Source organism: Acomys minous (genome assembly GCF_964271855.1).
Source record: "Acomys minous genome assembly, chromosome: 9".
Classification (NCBI taxonomy): domain Eukaryota; kingdom Metazoa; phylum Chordata; class Mammalia; order Rodentia; family Muridae; genus Acomys; species Acomys minous.
In genome coordinates, this window is record NC_140490.1 from 19113546 (window position 1) to 19133874 (window position 20329).

At 44.8% G+C, this 20329-nt stretch overlaps 1 pseudogene across 1 annotated transcript; it reads left to right on the top strand.

Moving 5' to 3' along the window:
* The first annotated feature begins 318 nt into the window (after window positions 1-318).
* LOC311605046 (small ribosomal subunit protein uS3-like) lies at window positions 319-1245 on the top strand (annotated as a pseudogene). The gene is made up of 2 exons: window positions 319-363; window positions 497-1245. The product of its transcript is annotated as a small ribosomal subunit protein uS3-like (transcript).
* Window positions 1246-20329: the final 19084 nt, after the last annotated feature.

Consider the following 20329-nt stretch of genomic DNA (forward strand, 5'->3'; position numbering starts at 1 on the left):
ATAGGTATGTATGTTAATAAGCTGTCAATACAGGTGCTGTGTATGCAGAATTGTCACCTGCTTATAAAAGCCCCAAAGCATGAGGAAGTCGGTTGACTTGCCCTTCAGTTTAAGGACAATCCTTCTTATCTTTTTCCATTGTGATGGGCAGCATCTTTGGTTTAGGTGGGTCTGTATAAACCAATTCTGGCCAGTGGACTGCCTGAGGAAGTGATATATATATCCGCAGGCTTGGCTTTAATGGAGTCCATGGCCTTCCATGTTTCTTATTTCCCCTTCCTTTAGTGAGGTCAGGCAACAATGGTGGGGCTATAAGAGATGGCACTGGCTGCTCTTCCCAAAGGTCATGAATTTAACGACACGGTGGTTCATAACCATCTATAATGAGATCTGGTGCCCTCTTCTGGCGTGCAGGCACACATGCAGGCAGAGCATTGTATACATAACAAATAAATCTTTTAAAAAAATCGAATAACATAGGAAGTAAGAATTGTAGACCCCTTTTCCTTTTGGCGGCTGCGGGATAGCGGTACAGATTTCCAAGAAGAGCAAGTGTGTGGTTGATGACGTCTTCAAAGCTAACCTGAATGAGTTCCTCACTCGGGAGCTGGCTGAAAATGGCTACTCTGGAGGTGATGTCCGAGTTATACCACCAGAACAGAAATCATTATTTTAGCTCCCAGAGCACAGCATGTTCTTGGGGAGAAGGGCCGTCAGATCAGAGAGCCGACTACAATGGTCCGAAAGAGGTTTGGCTTCCCTGAAGTCAACGTAGAGGTCTATGCAGAGAAGGTGGCCCCAAGAGGTCTGTGTGCCATTGCCTAGGCAGAGTCTTTATGTTACTAACTCCTGGGGGGCTTGCTATGCGGAAGGGCCTGCTATGGCAGGCTTCGGTTCGTTACAGAGAGTGGGGCCAAAGCTGCGAGACAGAGTGCCAAGTACATGAGGTTTGTGGACGGTCTGATGGTTCATGGTGGAGACCCTGTTAACTGCTATGTTGACACTGCTGTGAGCCATGTGCTCCTCAGACAGGGTATGCTGGGCATCAAAGAGAAGATCCTGCTACCCTGGGACTCAAGGGATTAAGATTGGCCCCAGGAGGCCTCTGCCTGATCATGTGAGCATCGTGGAAGCTAAGAATGGAATCTTGTCCACCACGCCCACCTCAGAGCAGAAGGGTGGCAAGCCAGAGCCACCTGCCATGCCCCAGCCGGTGCCTACGGCATAACAGGGTCTTGGCAGCTGCATCTGGAGGCTGGATGTGGTTGTCCTGTAAAGATGTTCAATAAAATCATGCACAAAGACAGAAGGACCGACGAGATTGTGTCCAGTGTTCAGCAGAGTTTTGTTGGCCTACGGAGCACTGCTTATCCTGTTGGTTTAAGCTGGAGGGGCTGAGCAGAGCTGACCAGAGAAGTCAGGGGTCAGTGAAAGCTGGTGACTACAGGGCAGCACCTTGACCCCATGTTGAACTTTTCAGGGTCAGGAGAGCATCAGGTGCTTGTGGTGGATCCCTAGGTCCTTGCATGGAGCAAATGTATGTGTTATATCGAGCTATGCCGCAGCCTGGAGTGTGGCTTTGCCCCCTAGAATGTACAGATGCTCTGGGTGAAGATGCTTTCTATGAAAGCCTGTGCACCGTGGTCCGTGCTCTCTCCTGCATGGAGAGAGTAAATTGGCCTCTATTTTGCCATGCTGTGCTGTTTCAGTCTCAGCATCCCTAAATAAAAAGGGAATCTTGGGTGCCATTGAGCTTAAAGCTCAGAATGTAAACTTGTCATTAGAATCCATATTTTTCTAAGTCCTGTACTTATCCATTGTGTTTTGGAAAATTCAGAAATTATCTAGCTTATATGCCATAATGTTGGAGGTGTGGAGGTGTTTACTATTGATGTGTATTTTCTTGGGGAATTAAAGTTATCTTGGAAATTAAAAAAAAAAAAAAAGGTTGTAGACCCAAGTCCCCACATGGAGCTGCCTGCTTGGGGTGAAGGAACGTCCTCCTCCAACTGTTCTATAGATGAAAGGTAGGCCTGCTGGGTTAGAGGGATTATACCTGTTGGGGTTTCCTTTTTACCTTAGTGTCCATGTGAGGAAGTTATATTACTCAAGTTGTTTAGAGACTCAGCATCAAGCCCCCACTTTGGCTGGGCATGGTGGCACACATCTATAATCCCAGTACTCAGGAGGCAGAGGCAGACGGATCTCTGAGTTCGAGGCCAGCCTGGACTACAGAGTAAGTCCCAGGACAGCCAGGACTACACAGAGAAACCTTGTCTCACCCCCTCCCAAAAATCCACTCTGAAGTAGAATGGAAGGGAAGCAATGTGATTTACCAGAACATACTGCTTTGTACTTTGACAATAAGTCAAAAATTTAAAAGAACTCCAGTCATACCTCCGCATTTACAGAGTCACAGAATGGCTAAAGAGGAAGAAAAAAATCTGTCTACACCATTAAGCAATTGATTTTTCATCTGCATCAGGAAGCAATTTGCTAAGCAAAGTGGGAGGTTGTCATTTAAAATTTGCTTTTCTGTGTCAATTCCACAGATCCTCTCCAAACGCCTTTAACTCTGCTGCTCCTTTCTCCTTAGGCCAATTACAATGTGTTTTTAAGTGAACACAGTGGGACGAATCTGATTAAAGGTGTCTTTTTGCTGTGTCAGTTCTGGGAACTGCAGGCTCCTTTGATAGCTCTGAAGAAGAGTGGCCTAAGTTCCCTCTGCTTGGAGTCGGGTTTTGTGTGTGTGTGTGTGTGTGTGTGTGTGTGTGTGTGTGTGTGTCTCGAGTGTCACATTACCATTATTCATTTACAAGTATTTGTTTTTCTAACAAAAACGAACATGATTTGTCTTACGTTTGCTTTCAATTCGCTCCATGAGCTTTAACTGAAGCCCGTCAGATCCAAGGCACTGACAAGCTGCTGAAGGCCTATGGGTTGAGTTTGCCCAGGAACTCAGATAAGAGTGAATTATTTATCTCCAACAGCCTCTACTACTCTGAGATAAAACTCCCGTGTCTCCTTCACCGGCCAAGTTTTTTTTTTTCCCTGCCTTAATTTGGATTTTCAACACAGGTGGACTTGGAGCAAAGCTGATATAGCTGTGCTGGAATCTTTCTTAGGTGAACCATTCGTATGATTTCTGGAATAACTATATTTTGTCTAGCTTGAATTAATTCATCCCAAGGGCTTAAGGTTTAGAAAATTCTCTTCCTCACTCACTTGCACTTACATAAATATTAGTGTGAAACAGGATGTATTAAAGCTTGCTTTGAGTTACTGAGATGGTAAAATTCAGTGGCATTATATCACGGTGGACATACCATATAAAATTTTTTGTTCATCTTTATATTGTCTGTAGCCTTGAATGTAAGGAAAAAATACCTATTCTTGATTTTAGAAGGAGATTTCAGTATTCGTTTAATAAAAAGAAGGGCATACATTACACTTTGCCACCCAATAACCACTGACTTAAAATATAATAGTATAACCAATTACTTTAGCACAATGAGATTACCGCTGCTGTGATAAGAGACTGAACTAGGTCAGGTGTGGTCCTCTTTACACTGCTCAAGAACAGAAGGAGGATTAAAAATGTATGCATTACCTCCTAGAAACAGCGATCTGGGGCAGAAATGTAATAAAATACCTGCTCTCTTGTGTCGTCCCGTGCTGCTCGGTGCCTCCCACTTTGTGAGAGCATTAGCACAACACCTTTGCAAGCGCTAGAAACCATTAGCAACGATGAAGATTTACAACCACCAAGAAAAGTTTTGCTGAAAATCCAGAAGCAGCTGGTGTAGAAAGGTAATGTTAGAACAAGAACCAAATAGAATTGTATTTACTATGCTCCACACATTCAAATTTATTATATAAATGCCTTTTTGGTAAAATTGTTTGAAAACCATAGGATGGTTACTATATTAATTATTCCAGCAGGCAAAACTACCCAATTTTTTTTTCCTAAAAGAGATTTACTGAGTTAGGAAAGGACACTTGTTAATGTTTCTTTAACCTTTTAAGATATTTCTCGGTCCCTTATTTATCTTTTGAAGAATGGTTTTGAAGCTCATTTATTTCTGTAATGTTCGGTGTTGAAGAAATAACATCAGGGAACTGGTTAGTAGTGTAGTGAATTTCTTATCTGTAAATGTTAAGGCATTATGTCTGAAGTTTGCTGTCTAAATGGGGGCTTTCCTATGGCGAAGCTGTGCTCATTGTCAGTGACTCCGTTTCCGTTCTCTTCCCACTGATGGCCTCTCAGTGCTCAATAGTGAAGCTCAGGGCATCGTACATGGTTTCCAAACTTCCGCTTGTCTGGTTGAGCTAAACTTCTACTGAGAACTGAGACATGAGTGGGAAAAAAATGTCTACCCATGGTTTATAATAATAGAACATACACAAACACTTTTTAATTTTTAAATTCTTTGTACGTATATGTTGCATACATGAGTGTGTGCCATGTGTGTGCAGTGTGCCTGTGGAGGCCAAAGGTCAATACTGGATGTCTTCTATCAATCTTTACCATATTCTCTGAGACAGGACCTCTCTCTGAGCTTCACCCTCACTGACCGGATAGACTGTTTGCCAGCGAGCACCCCGTCATCCCCACAGTTTCCACTCTCTGCCTCTTAGTGCTGAGGTTACAGGTGCATAGCACAATGCCTGGCTTTATGCATGACAGCTGGGGTTGAACCCTAACCCTAACCCCAGCCCTAACTCTAACCCTAGCCCTAACAAACCCTAACCCTAACCCTAACCCTTAACCCTAACCCTAACCCTAACTGTAACCCTAGCCCTAACCAACCCTAACCCTAACCCTAGCCTTAATCAACCCTAACCCTAACCCTAGCCCTAACCCTAACCCTAACCCTAACCCTAGCCCTAACCCTAACCCTAGCCCTAGCCCTAGCCCTAACCCTAACCCTAGCCCTAGACCTAACCCTAACCCTAACCCTAACCCTAACCCTAACCCTAGCCCTAACCCTAACCCTAGCCCTAACCCTAACCCTAACACTAACTGAACTGTGTGGTTTTCTTTTTCCTTCTCTCTTTTGGCACTACTGGGGATTGAACCCAGGGCCTAATGTGCCAGGCAGACACTCTTTCCTCTGAGCTATATCTTAGTCCTGTGTAAATAAAATTCTTAAACTCCTCAAGTACAACTCTTGGTGGAAAACCACCAAAGCATCTGCCATACCAAAAAAAAGCAGAGCCACGTAGCTTCTGATTGTTGAAGACAGATCAGCAGAGCTGAATTGACAAGTAAATTTCGGTTGTTTTCAGACAGAGCCTTATGCTGTACTTTAGGTTGGCCTAGAACTCACTATGTGGTCTAGGCTGCCTTTGAACTTGAGATGCTTTTGTTGCCTCAGCTTCCTGAGTGCTCAGCTGCAGACAGATAATTTCCGTGTTGTGCTCTGCCATGCCTTCTTAAAAGGAGCAAGAAGTCTTTATTCTTCCCAAAGATACTGACTGCTTTTTGAAGTTTGAACAGCGTCTTCTCTGATAGGAATTGAAAGGTCTTTCAAAACCACATCACTGACTATAAAAAGATCTACTCTTCGGATTTTCGTCCTTCCAAAAACAGTTCTCAGAGGCAAAGTTGATTAATTTACATCTTCCTTTTTAAGGCTGGTGGAGGGTCGAGAATAATAAAAAAAAATCTCCCTCAAACCTCTTTTATGAGAGTTCTAATAGTACCCAATTTTTAAAATCAGGGTTCTACTCGCTGGGTGTGGTGGTGCTTGCTTTTAATCCCAGCATTTGCGAGGCAAAGGCAGGTGGATCACTGTGAGTTCAAGGCCAGCCTGGTCTACAAAGCAAGTCTAGGACAGCCAAGGCTACACAGGGAAACCCTGTCTCAAAAAACAACAAAACAAAACAAAACAAAACAAAACAAAAACAAACAAAAAAATCAGGGTTCTAATCCCTTTCATGAGGATCTAAACCCATGACTTTGTCACCTCCCAGATTCTCCCATCTCCAAACATCACTGCCCAGAAGATTAAGTTTTGTTTGAGACAGGATGCTACTATTTAGCCTTGGCTGGCCTGGAACTCACTGTGTAGACCAAGCTGGCCTCCAACTCAGAGTTTCACTGGCCTTTGCCTCTGGGACTAAAGGTGTGCACCACCATGCCTGGAAGGATTAAGTTTTAATTTAGGAATTTTGAGGAACAAAAATGTTCAGCCCATAGTAAGTCTTCATGTATTAGATTTCCCTAGTTCTTTGGACCAAGTGAACAAAGCAAATTGCCCACTAAGCAATTGGCTATGGCCATGGTGGCAGCCTCTGCATTATCTTTGGCTTTGGGGTTACCTGTCTCTTAAAACAATGATGAAGAGAAAAATATCATTTTGAATATGGAAGGAAAGACAGAACTGGTGTTCCTTTGAATTTCTACACAGGTTTTTAATCCAGTTTTATTTAAAACTGTCACCATCATATACATGCATATACTGAATTACTAATTGGGTAATCTAAAAGGACAAAAGAGTTATCCTGGTTTGTATTTCTGGAGGTTCACTACAGAGAAAAACATAGATTCTCTTTGGGAGTGATGCTCTTGAAAAACGTTCTTTTTCTCTTAAAAAAAAAGTGCATTGTGGGGCTGGGGAGATGGCTGAAATATGGATCAGCCTTCGTGCAAGGCCACGCCTCGCCTCCCTCGGTTGGCTGTTCAAACACCATCCTTTCTGTCTGGGAAGTGGATGGTGGCGCTGCAGTTCACACTTCCTGTACTTTGGAACCCACAGCCATCAACTGCCACTTAACACATGCCAGACGCTGAGCAAAAGGACATCAGAGGTTGGGACTAAAAAAACCCGCTGTGTCTATGCACGCGTGTTTAAAAGCGAGGGCATTTGTTAGCCAAGGTCAAGTGCGCATTGCTCGGTAAGAAGAAGCTGCCCAGGGAGTTAGTCCAGCGCAGAGTGACAGCAATTTCTCCTAGGTGTATTTTTCTGGATGGTCTTCTGGAGCCAGGAACAGTGCAATTGATGGGGGCAGACAGGCCAGCACAGCCTGCTTCCCACAGCAGACGGACTTGGAGAAATGCCTTCCTATGCTCATTAATTAGGACTCTTTCCTGAAGAATAAGTAAGTCATCATAAAAGATAGAATCCGAGCTGAGTTTGGAATTTGTTTTCGGACTAGCAATTGAAGAAAGATGGGGGTTGTATTCTCAAAGCCCCACCCATGCATCAGCTAAATGACATCCTTTTGGGGGGCTGGGACATCGAAACTGGGTCTCTCAATGTAGCCCTGGTGGTCTTGGAACTCACTGTGTAGACCAGGCTGGCCTAGAACTCACAGAGCTTTGCCAGCCTCTGCCTCAGTGCTGAGGTGAAAGGCTTGTGCCAACCACACCCATGGCTCTGAACAGCATCCTTTTAAAAGATAAATGTAAGGGCTGGAGTGAAGGCTCACTGTTTAAGAGCACTTGCTACTGTTTGCAGATGACCCAAGTTTGCTTCCCAGCACCCACATGGGAGTTCACAAGCATCTATAACTTTAGTTCCAGGGGGATCCCCCGGCCTTTGCAGGCACCAGGCATACATGTGAGCCGACATACATACATGCAGGCAAGACACTAATCCATATGACATAACAGTCTTCAAAACAAAGCTAAACATAGTTCAATCAGGCAAAACCCAGCAAGTCCTACAACGTCATGAGGCAGGTTTTAGTTGGAAGCGTACCAATAGCAAGAGGGATAGACAACAAATGACAGAATAGTCTTGGGCAGAGAAGCAGGTCCAACAATGTCCTCTACTGTGTCCCTTAACAACCGATATTATGGGGGTGGGGCTTTTGTGTGTCTCTGAAGGTTCGCTTCATGTATATAGTCTCCAGACTGCGGCACCATTTTTCTAGTTCATGGGCTTCCATTTCCTCTCAACACTCAGAGCAGAGGGGGATTCATATTAGAGCCTTGAGAGGTAAGTCAGGGTTGGTGTTGGGGACAGGAAGGAAGAAGTCTCAGAGGGGAGAACATTATGTTTGACTTACTACAGCTTTCTTTCCCTCCCCTCTCATCTTACCATTAAGTTGTGCAAAGAAGGCTTATCTTTTTGAAATGTTTCAAACATTTACTGTTCTGAGCCTTTGGCTTGGGGAAGGCGGACTGTTACCTGACCAGAAGGGAAAGTAAAGGTACTTTAAAAAAAAGAGCTTTATAGCCAGGCATGGTGGTGCACGCCTTTAATCTCAGCACTTGGGAGGCAGAGGCAGGTGGATCACTGTGAGTTCCAGGCCAGCCTGGTCTACAAAGCGAGTCCAGGACAGCCAAGGCTACACAGAGAAACCCTGTCTTGAAAAACAAAAACGAAGAAAACACACACAAAAATAAAAAAAAAAGAGCTTTATTTTTATTTTTACTTGTATGTGGTGTGTGTGTGTGTGTGTGTGTGTGTGTGTGTGTGTGTGTGTGTGTGTGTGTATGCCATGCATGTGGGTGCCAGTGGAAGGCAAAAGATAGTATCAGACCTGCTGCACTTTGAGTTACATGTATCTGTGGACTGCCTGATGCGGGTGCTGGGAACTGAACTTGGGTCTTCTGAAAGAGCAGCAAGTACTCTTTTTTCTTTTGGTTTTTCGAGATAGGGTTTCTCTCTGTAGCCTTGGCTGTCCTGGAACTCGCTCTGTAGTCCTGGCTGGCCTTGAACTCATGGAGATCCATCTGCCTCTGCCTCTCAAGTGCTGGGATTAAAGGGTGTGCGCCACCACCGCCCAGCAAGCAGCAAGTACTCGTACTCTTAACTACTGGGCCATCTCTCCGGCCCCTAGCAGTCCTTTGCTTATGCAAAGAAGGGAGCTATTATAGATTTTGGTGTTCTTTAATGATGGTTCTATACGTCAACTTCATTGGCTTGAGGTTTAAGACTCTTCTGGAAAGGATACCCTAATTAGAGTAGGGGGATTGAAACATGCTAGATGGGAGGGGTTTATTTAGAGTGTGTTTTGCCTGCTTCCAAGGCACAGAGCAAAGTTTGTCTGCCCCTAAGGTTTATTTTATGTCTGAGGGTAAATGGCTACTTAAAGTAATGGATCCTGTATGCATGTGACTCCTCCTGATCATAAAAAAAAAAAAAACCTGGCTCTGTGTGGTTTGATTTTTAGTGTAGGTAAAGATTGACATTAAGCAAACTATTGTATAGCCTTTGCCAAACCTCAATTTAAGTATCTTTTTAAAGTTGAGTTATTATTATTATTATTATTAGTTTGTTTTTTTTGTTTTTTTTGTTATTATTATTTTTCAAACAACTGTTAACCCTTACTAGCCTGGAACTGGCTATGTAGACTGGCCTTGAACTTTTAATAATCCTCCTGCCTCCGCTTTCCAACTGCTAGGCTTACAGCCAAGCACTATCACACCTGACTCTGAATTGCATTTTCAATGGGAAATTTAACTAAATAATTTATATTTTCGAGATAAGATATTCTGCAGCCTAGGCTGGCCTAGAGCTCCCTATACAGCTGAGGGTGGCCTTGAACTTTTTATCCTCTACCTCCTTACCCCATAAATGGTGGGATTACGTTAACAGGAGCATACCACTGTGTAGGTCAGTCTTCTTCCTCCCTCTCCCCCAGGGGATTGGACTCAGAGCTTCACACGTGCTAGGTAAACTCTCTACTACTGGGCGCTATGCCCAGACAAAGCCTTCTTGAACTGTGCGTTTTGACAGAATCTTATGTAGCTCAGAATGGTCTCAATCTCCGTTGCAGCTGAGTCTGTCCTTTCCCGCCTCATCCTCTTGCCTTCACCTCCCAAGTCCTGGGATTATTGGTATGTGCCACCACTCAATCTTTTTTATTTTAACTTTTATTTTTCTCTCATACATTACATCCCCTCTCTCTACTCTTCCCAGTCCCTCCCTCTCCCTCAAATCAACGCCTCCTCTGTTTCCCTTAAAAAAAAAAAAAGGTCTCTCAGGGATATCCAACCGAGTAGGAGAAAAGGGATCCCAAGTACATGCAAAAGAGTAAGAGCTGCCAGGCATGGTGGTGCATACCTTAAATCCCAGCACTCAGGGAGGCAAAGCCAGGTGGATTCGCTGTGAGTTCGAGGCCAGCCTGGTCTAACAAAATGAATCCAGGACAGCCAAGGCTACACAGAGAAACCCTGTCTTGAAAAACAAAAAACAAGCAAACAAAAGAGTAAGAGACACCCTTCACTCCCACTGTTCGGAATCCCACAAGAACACCAAATTTGCCAGGTATGATGGCACACGCTTGTAATCCCAGCACTTGGGAGACAGAGGTAGGCACATCTCTGTGAGTTTGAGGCCAACCTGGTTTACAAAACAAGTCTAGGACAGCCAAGGCTACACAGAGTAACCCTGTCTTGGAAAAAAAAAAAAAAAAGAACACCAAGCTACACAACCATAAGGAATATGCAGAAGACCTAGCTGATACCCACACAGTATGAGCGTCAGTTGTCTGTGTTTGTGCTTCAGTGTGTGAGCCCCTGTGGTACCCTGCTTAATTGCTTCTGTGGGCCATGTTCTCCTGTTTTCCTCCACCCCTCTGACTCCTACAACCCTCCCTCCCTCTCTTCTGTGGGGTTCCTCAAAGTCCCACTGATGTTTGGGTGTGGATCTCTGCATCTGTTTCCATCAGTTGCTGGCTGATGCCCCTCTGACGACAACTGGGCTAGGCACGGATCTATGAACATAGGAGGATGTCATTAGGAGTCATTTCATTGGCTTCCCACCCCCCACCCCCCCCATGTTTGGTTCTATCCTGGGTCCCTGGGCTGTCCTACCTCTGGTTCCTGGTCACCCAGGCAGTGTCAGGTGGCCACCACTCAATAATCATCATCCTCTCCTCCTCCTTTATTTTTGTTTTTTTGAGACAGGGTTTCTCTGTGTAGCCTTGGCTGTCCTGGACACACTCTGTAGACCAGGCTGGCCTGGAACTCACAGCGTTCCACCTGCCTCTGCCTCCCAAGTGCTGGGATAAAATGCGTGCTCCACCACGCCCCGGCTTCTCCTCCTCTTTCTTTCCTCTTCCTATCTCAGAGGTTTTTTGTTGTGGTAACTGAGATTATAATGAGATATTCCCAAATTGCCAGACAGAAGAGTTGATAAAGACACACATTCCCTTAGAGTGTGGGATGTTTTTTTTTTTCTTCCCCCAGAGAAAGGGTTTCTCTGTGTAGCCTTGCCTTTGTAGACCAGTCTGGCCTCGAACTCACAGCAATCCACCTGCCTCTACCTCCCTAGTGCTGCGATTAAAGGTGTGCGCCGCCATGCTGGGCTGTGGGATGGTCTTAATTCAGATGAAATGTTTTCTAAAAACTGATGGACTATGAGGAGGAAGGTACTAAGTGTGACAATTGTGGCGCTGCGGGCTGAAATGACACCCGAGTGCCACTGGGAGGCGCAGTGGTACAGTGAGTAAGAGGAAGCCACCATCTACTGTTAGCTCAACTTCCATCTCCCTTGGTACCTCCCACAGGCCACTTAATCTCATTCTGGGTCAGTTTTCTTATCTGCAAAATAGAGATATTCTTTTCTCGCTGTATTTTGATGAGACTTAGATATGATAAAGTTCAAAGCACTCTTAAAAGATGCACTGTGGCCATTGAAATAAATGTGCTGGGAAGGGCCGCCAGGGGCTGAAGCATAAAGGGCAAGAAATGAATTGGAGAATTGAAGTACCCTGGGGTTTGTGTACGAATTTTAATTCAAATATTTATAAGAGGTGTGCGAAGTTTTTTCTTGAAGGATAAAGGGCTGTGGGGCTGTGGTTGTCTTTAGAGGGTAGAAGCGGGTGGTGAGGAGGAGGGAGGCTTCTCCTTATTATATTACATCTATTAAACAAAGAAACAGGGAATCTGAGCAATGGGATTATGGACTTTGATATCTCTATTATTTCCTCTTTAAAAAGCCAAACATATTTTAAAAAAATTACCAAAAGGCCCTTGTGTAGATGTTTTTGGTGAAGTTGAGAGGTTATTGGTGAAGAGTAATCGTGGTCCCCAGAAAAAGCAACCCTTTCAAGGGACAGCTCTCTAAGGACAGGAAGCGCTTCAGGTTCATAGCTTGGCATCTCTTGAATGTAAACAAACTAGGTGACAGGCTTTCTCCGCTAAGAAATCCTTTTTCTGGCATCTTATGGCTGGGGGAATATACAGTTGGTTGTGCTTGGGGCAGCTGCCTGATGCTCGCTCTAGAACTTTGTTCTAGAAAACTGTCCCTCTCCCAGGGGGTCTCCTTTTGTCCTGTTTCTTGGTTGTCTTGTACCATCTCCTTGGATGAACTTATTCTCCCCAAGGCCTCTCCTCTAATTCTCTCTAGCTGTGTGTGTGTGTGTGTGCGCTCGTGCCCAAGGACAACTTTAACTTTGGGTAGCATTCTTTAGGTGTTGTCCAACTATTTTTCTTCTTTTTGAGACAGGGTCTCTTACTGGCCCCTAAACTCCAAGTAGACTAGTCTAGGCTGGCCAGTGAGTCCAGGGACCCACCCACCTGTCTCTGCCTCCTGGGCGCTAGGATGACAAATGCAGGCTGCCAAACCCTGCATTCCCCCTAACCAAACTGAGGTATTTGCTCCTGCAAAGCAAACGTCTTATTTACTAAGCAACCTCTTCAGCTCCTGCTGTAATTTCTTAAAAATGTATTTGATTGGGAGGCAGAGGCAGGCGGATCGCTGTGAGTTCGAGGCCAACCTGGTCGACAAAGTGAGTCTAGGACAGCCAAGGCTACACAGAGAAACCCTGTCTCAAAAACAAAAACAACAACAACAACAACAACAACAACAACAACAACAACAACAACAAAAAAATGTATTTGAACCAGAATGCAGCTCATCCTCTGGATTCTGCTGCCTGTATCCTGGTGGGGCAGATAAACAGCCAAAGCCAGAGGCGGAGCAGTGTGATCTCGGGGAGGCGGGGCCAGAAGTGGTGGGAGGGGTCTTCTTCCTTGGGAGGCTTGTACTGAGAGGTGTTAAAAGGCGCTGATGCTCAGTGCATAGATGCCTTAATTCACTAAAGGTCCCCAAGTGCTGGTGCGCACGGACTAGCTAGAACGCCCTCTTAAGGGAGAGATTAACCCTTATTTACTAGTGGGGACTCAGGGGAGCACTTTGGACAGAAAAGGGAAGATACCTGCCCTCCCTTATTTATTAGTCTCAAAATAGTGAGTTTTTGCCCTCTCATCTCTGAATTTGATTTTGAGTTCTTTATTTGTGATTTCTTTGTGCGCCTTATTATGAACGCATTTCAGCATGGCAGGTGTGTTCTAGTGCACCACCGCTTTTAACATCCATGCTCTGATGTTACTGTTCTCTTTCCCCCTTCCCCCACTTCTCTCTTTAAATTAATGACCACCACCAGCTCGGTCAAACTGTCCTTGGCATCCAGAAAGCTAAATCCCGTGGTCAAGCCTGAGGCTTCCCTTTTTTGCATATTTTAAAAAAGTGAGATCTAATTTACATACCAAACTACTCACTTTTCTAAAGTGTGCGATTTGGTAGTTTTTCTTTTTCTCTTTTGAGGCAGGTCTCACTCCGTAGCCCAGGCTAGCCTTAACCTGATGGTCCTCTGAGTGTTGGGCTCATAGGCGCGAACCACCACATCCGGCTAGGTTTTTAGTTTGTTCTCAGAACTGCAGTCATGTCGGCAACTCTCTAATCCCAGAATATTTTCCTAATCTCCAAAAGAAACTCCATCCCCATCATGGATTACACAAGTTCTCAGCTTCAGCTTCCGGTAACCACTGACCTGCTGCCGCCACCTGCCGGGAACTGCCCCTTCCTGACGTCTTACGTAATGGAGTCACTAAGCACATCTTATCTTGATCAGTGATAGCCCCTCTTCCGTCATCTGCCCTTCCGAACACCCTCTCTTTCTTTCTTTCTTTTTTAAAGGTTTATTTATTCATTATTATGTATACAGTGCTCTGCCTGCATGTAAACTTCAGGTAGAAGAGAGCATCAGATCACATTACAGATGGTTGTGAGCCACTATGTGGTTGCTGGGAATTGAACTCAGGACCTCTGGAAGAGCAGGCAGTGCTCTTAGCCTCTGAGCCATCTCTCCTACCCTCTCTTTCTTGAGCTTCCAGTCTTGGGGTACATTTTTCAGTCTTCTTTCATGCATCCTCCTTATCTTAATGTTGGGGAGCCTTCACCCCTCAGCTGAGAGATCTCTTTCTCACAGGCACTCCCCGAGCACCCGCAGGCACTCATAGATTTCAGTGCTGTACACTGCCGTCAAATCCTACACTTGATCTTAGCCAGGAAATGATGTCATCAAGTCCTAAATTTATCCCCTAGCGAGGACTTTGTCTCTACTTCCAGAACTAATTGTTCACCTCCTCTCTGCTTCCCAACACGCATTGCGCAATCAGCACTCCCCGGAACTGACCTTGGGGGTCACTCTCCTGCCCTCCCATTTCTTTCTTCCACAAACTTCTCCTCTAGTTGCTTTAGCTCAGAAACTTAGCAGTCGTGCGCCACTTCTTCACACCCCGCCCAACGTTGCATCTATGCCACATTCTGCGGCTCTTCTTCCAAAGCTTACCCAGAGCCCAGCTCCTCACTGCCTCTTTAGACGCTGTGCCTAGGGAAGCCCGACTATTTTCATACGTGTTGTGTGGATGTAGTATATATAAAGGCATGTGCACGCATGTGTGTGTGTGAGTGTGTGTATTTAGAGAGGCTAGAGAAGGATTCAGGTGTCTTACTCTACGGCTGTCCAAGTTACTTTTTGAGACAAAGTCTATCACTGATCTAAGGCTTTGCTGCTCTGGCTGGCCAGTGAGTTTCCACATCTGCCTCAGTCAGTGCCCACCCTCCCTTCTCCCCACCCCCATGCTGGAGTTACAGGCATGGCTATGCCAGCTTTTATGTGGGTGCTGGGGATTCAAAATAAGATTTTCTTGTCTGCATTGCCAGCACTCTTACCCACAGAACCATCTCCCTAGCCCTCCCGGTAGCTTATCAACTGCCGACGGGTGTTTCTACCAGCACATCTATGGGCACTCTTAGCTTCAGAGATTGTTTTAAGACAAGGTGAGTCATGCCCCTCTTTGCTAAGAATCATTCACTAGGTCACCACATTGCTCAGGATAAAAGCCAAAGTCCATACATTGTCCTTCAAGCCCTCCAAACGATGGCTTCCCCCGCCCCATCACGTCCTTTCCTGCTAATCTCTACCTTGATGTCTCTGAGTTAGACACAGTGGCCTCCTCTCCCTTCCTCATCTCAAATATACACCTTGCAGTTTGCACTTACTGTTCTGCCTAGAATGTTCTTTCTCCAGATGCCTCATGTTCCTATTGTTCAATTCTTTGTTTACGCGTTACTTAGTTAATGCAACTCCGTTCTATTTTAGTTAACTAATTAACTAATTAGAGACAGGCTCTCACATATCGGAGACTGGTCTCAAACTTTCTGCAGAGCCAAGAATGACCCTGACCTTCTGATCCTCCTGCCTCTACCTCCCAAGCGCTGGGGTTACAAGCACACATCACATACCTAGTTTATGAGGTACTGGAAAACTGAACCTCGGGCTTTGTGCATGCTAGGCAGCACTTTACCAAATGATCTGTATTTGCACCCAATGGGTCCTGTTTATAATACCAACTTGCAGCCAGGTGAGGTGGTGCACGCCTTTCATCCTAGCATTCGGAAGGCAGAGACAGGTGGATCTCATAGCTCCCCACTTCCTCCCCATATTCTCTATGCAAATTTCTGTTTCTTTAGCTGTTTTCAAAGCACTTAACAGTGTACACGCGCGCGCGCGCACGCGCACACACACACACACACACACTTATACTTAAGTAGATTCTTACATAGATGTGCACACACATGTACACAATGCACCTACATGTATACACACATGTACACATATTTGTTTTATTGCAGTCCTTGTCCACTTGCTTGTAGACTTTATGAATACAGGGGCTTCATTTTGTGCCCTGCTGTATTCCCAGGAACCGGAATGGTTTTAAACCACAAGTTGTTAGCATATACAGATACCCTCTCCCCAGAAAAATGGCAAGCGCAGGACCATTTTTAAAAAATTGCTTGTTTTCTGCTTGATGCACCCTTGCTGGCTGAGCTGCATGTGAAATGGTAGCAGCCTTCTATTTTCTTCTTCTGTGACACAGCTCCTCCAACCTATGGGCTCACACAGTGATTTCCAAGGGACATTTGTTCTGCACATCTTCCCTGAGGTCCCTGGGGAGTCAGCCTCCATGCCCATCTGTGAGGTTGGCATAGAAACGTCCTCTGTTTCAGATGTATGGACGCTTGATTCTTGGGTAGAGATTCCACAAGGAGAGGAGATTATTTGGGGCATTATACGTTGCTCACTAAAGCCAATGTGACAGAAGTGCCATCAGCAAGGTTAGCAAGCACAAACATGAACGCTGGCTGGAACCGTGCTGCTTGCCGTAGAGTTGCAAAGGGATTTCAGAAATGCAGTCCCCGAAGATCTGACTGGCACCCTCTTCTCCTTTCTCCATGACCGAGGTGGTGGTGGTGGTGGGTGGAGGGTGGAGGGGTGGGGGTAGGGTGGTAGGGTGGCATTTTCTCCCTTTCTGGCTGCTCCCTCCCATCTTTCCTTCTTTCTCCACTCGGTTTCTTTCTTTCCTGCTTGTTCCCTTCCTCTCCTGCTCTAACCTTCCCTCAACTAGGACACAGAGTGTCAGAGAAGAAAGGCAAATCTCCAGGGTTACAGAATTAGCGGTGAAATTAGAGCCCAGACTCATGTGTCTTGTTTCTTATTTCTTTTGGAATATATTGTGTTATCTTCCCAGAAAAGAAGGGCGCGGCCAGGATGCTATTGAATTAAGCATTCCTGGAGAAGTTAACTGCTTCTTTCTCAGGGACTTAGATCAGGTGGGCAAGTGGCTAGAGTTTAACCAAAGACTGAAAATTGTATCTTTGTCTTCACACTTTTTAACATTTCTAGTTTCTCTCTCTAACCCTCCAGACAGCTCACGTGGCCATCTGTCTTTACCTTAAGCCATCATTGGCTCACTTGCCTGTAGAGAGCCTCATCTTCTACGGGCAAGAGAGGATGGAGAGGATAATTACAAAATACAGTTTAGAAATTGCTAAAAGCTAATTTATATTATACATAAGTATATGTTTTATTAACATACAAATTTGCATTTTATAATGTAATATAATTTATATAAAAATCATACAGCTGATATTTGTTGACCATGCTTTGTGTGACAAATGCAATTTTCATTAGGAAAGTAAATCATGAGATACCATCCTCACACCCACTAGAATTACAATAAACAACAACAACAACAACAATAATAACAGTAGACATAAGGGCTGACAAAGATGTGGAAAAATCAGAACCCCATATATTGCTGGCAGCAGCACAAAATGTTGTAGCCATTTTGGGAAATAATCTGGTAGTTCCTCAGGCTGTTAAAATGACCATGTAACACAGAAATTCCATTTCCTGGTATGTGCAGGAAAATTGCAAACATAGCTTCTCACAGAAATGTGTACACAGATGCTTAAGGAAGCATTGCTCCCAACAGCAAAGGGAAGACATACCCGTATGTTTATCCTTTGATGCACAGAAAAGAAAATCTGCTATATCTACGTAATTTGATGATGCAGCCACAAAAAGGAAATGAAGTTTTGATACATGACATTGCAGGGGGCAGAGGGGGAACCTTGACTGCACCATGCTAAGATGCTAACCAGAAAAGTCTGTGCAGTATGTGTGGGGTACCCAGAATAGGTATCTTGAAGGAGACTTATTGCCAGGGCCTGGGGAAGAAGAGGCTGGGAGTGGACAGTACAGATACCAGGGATGCTTTTTGATGGTATTAAAAAAAAGAGGTTTGGGTTTTTGTTTTTGTTTTTGAGGCAAAGTACCTTATATTCCAGATGGCTTCTAACTTCCTGTGTAGTACATACTGGCCTTGAATTTCCAATTTTCCTGCCTCCAGCTCCCAACTGCTGGAACTACAGGCATGTGACACTACATCTGGTGGGAAAGAAATATTCTGCAATTGGGTAGTGGTCTTTGTGGCAGTACCCTGCAAACGTACTGAACCACGCCTTTTAAAGTGGTGAGTTTTATGTTATGTGAATTTTATCTTCTTTTTTTCTTCCTTCTTCTTTTCTTTTTTCTTTTTTTCTTTCTTTCTTTCTTTCTTTCTTTCTTTCTTTTTTTTTTTTTTTTTGAGACCAGGTTTCTCTGTGTAGCTTTGGCTGTCCTGGACTTGTTTTGGAGACCAGGCTGGGCCTCGAACTCACAGCAATCTGCCTACTTCTGCCTCCCAAGTACTGGGATTAAAGGTGAGCGCCCTCACGCCTGCTGTGAATTTTATCTTATTAAAACTATTTTGGGGCTGGAGAGATGGCTCAACGGTTAAGAGCACTGTCTGCTTTTCCATAGGTCCTGAGTTCAATTCCCAGCAACTACAATAAAAAATATTTTATGAATTTAAAATTATATGTAGTTAAATCAATGTGTTTAAACTTATTTTCTGTGATATTTCTTGTAAGCAGACTTTGACTTCTTGAGTAATTTAAAGAAATTTCCTTTGGGGCCTAGGGAGATGACTCAATGATTAAGAGCATTTGCTCCTCTTCCAGAGGTCTGGGGTTTGATTCCCAGGATCCACATAGGCCGCTTACAGACTCTGCAGGTACCAGGCTCACATGTGGTGTGCAAACATACATGCAGGAAACATACAAACATGCACCGGATCTATATGAAAAAATATTCTTTAATTTTGTTATTGTTTTTTCTAGATAGGCTAGCCTTCAAAGAGCCAACATAACCAGCTTCCTGCTAGGCTTTGTTTAAGGCAACTCCAAGTGTGTGTGTGTGTGTGTGTGTGTGTGTGTGTGTGTGTGTGTGTGAGAGAGAGAGAGAGAGAGAGAGAGAGAGAGAGAGAGAGAGAGAGAGAGAGAGACAGACAGACAGAGAGAGAGAGACAGAGACAGAGAGACAGAGAGACAGAGACAGAGAGACAGAGAGACAGAGACAGAGAGACAGAGAGACAGGGACAGAGATGTAGCCCAGGCTGGCCTAGAATGTGCTTTGTAGTTGAAGCTGGCCTTGAAACCCTGATCCCCCTGCCTCTGTCTTGCACTCCTGTCTGACCTCTTGATTCTTGAGTTGCGTGTGTTGGCTGTAGCTCGACTCCATCGCGTCTTCAGAAGGTCAGAGGGAAACCTAGTCATCACTAAACAGTCAACTTAATGGCAAACCATTTGCTGAACGTAAATTAAGTTGGCTTTGGGATGCGAGATCAACGGTAAAGTGTTTGACTCACTTGCATGGGTTTCTGGCTCTGCTCCTCCCCACTGGAGACAATATCAAGCTGGGCTTGGGGCGACAGCTTAATGGAAGAGGCCTAGGTTTGATTTCTAGGGATGAAGGAAAGAGGAGGAAAGGCTGGCCGGCAGACATGCCAAGTTGGGAAAGTCAGACTCTTATAAGTCAGGTTGGGGAAGGAATCATAATATTATGGCGGTTCTTTGGTGTACAGATATTAGATTTTTGGCTTTTTTTTTGTTTTGGCTTTTTGTTTGTTTGTTTTTTTTTTTTTTTTTGAGACAGGTTCTCTCTGTGTTAGCCTTGGCTATCCTGGACTCGCTTTGTAGACCAGGCTGGCCTCGAACTCCCATTGATCTGCCTGCCTCTGCCTCCCGAGTGCAGATTTTTGACTCTTGATACTGGTTGCAGGGCCATGTTTGATTTTCTAAAAGTCATTCAGCTTACACTAATGCAGTACACCCTGTTCTCAGGAGTTGCTCAACACCAAGTTTGCGATTCTGTTAAATGCCCCAACATTTGCATATTATGCCAATAAAAACTTTGGTGGTTATCTGGGGGACCAAATCTATGGACCTGAGTGGATGCCTTGGCACCCACAGCTAACTGTGACTGTTGTGACAGACTGTTTTCCCAGAGACAGCATTCGCACAGCTGAGTGTCAGGGTCCAGCTGCTCTCACCATCACCTACCCATTGTTTCAAAGAGCCAAGTGATAGTTACGCTGTTTCTCCTATGGGTCATTCGCTCCCTCAAAAGGTAGGACAGCAACAGTGCTACCAGGCAACTGGGTCCTACTCCTTGCTGCCATGGTACTTTTTCTGCCCAGGGAGACCCAGAAATGCCATGATACATGCCACACCCAATCAAGTCAGTTGGCATTCAAGTAGACTTAAGCGTATAATCACATAGTTAGTTAAGACTTTTCCCCCCCGAGACAGGTTTTCTCTGTGTATCCTTGGCTGTCCTAGACTCGCTTTGTAGACCAGGCTGGCCTCAAACTCACAGAGATCTGCCTGAGTGCTGAGATTAAAGGCATAGTTAAGAC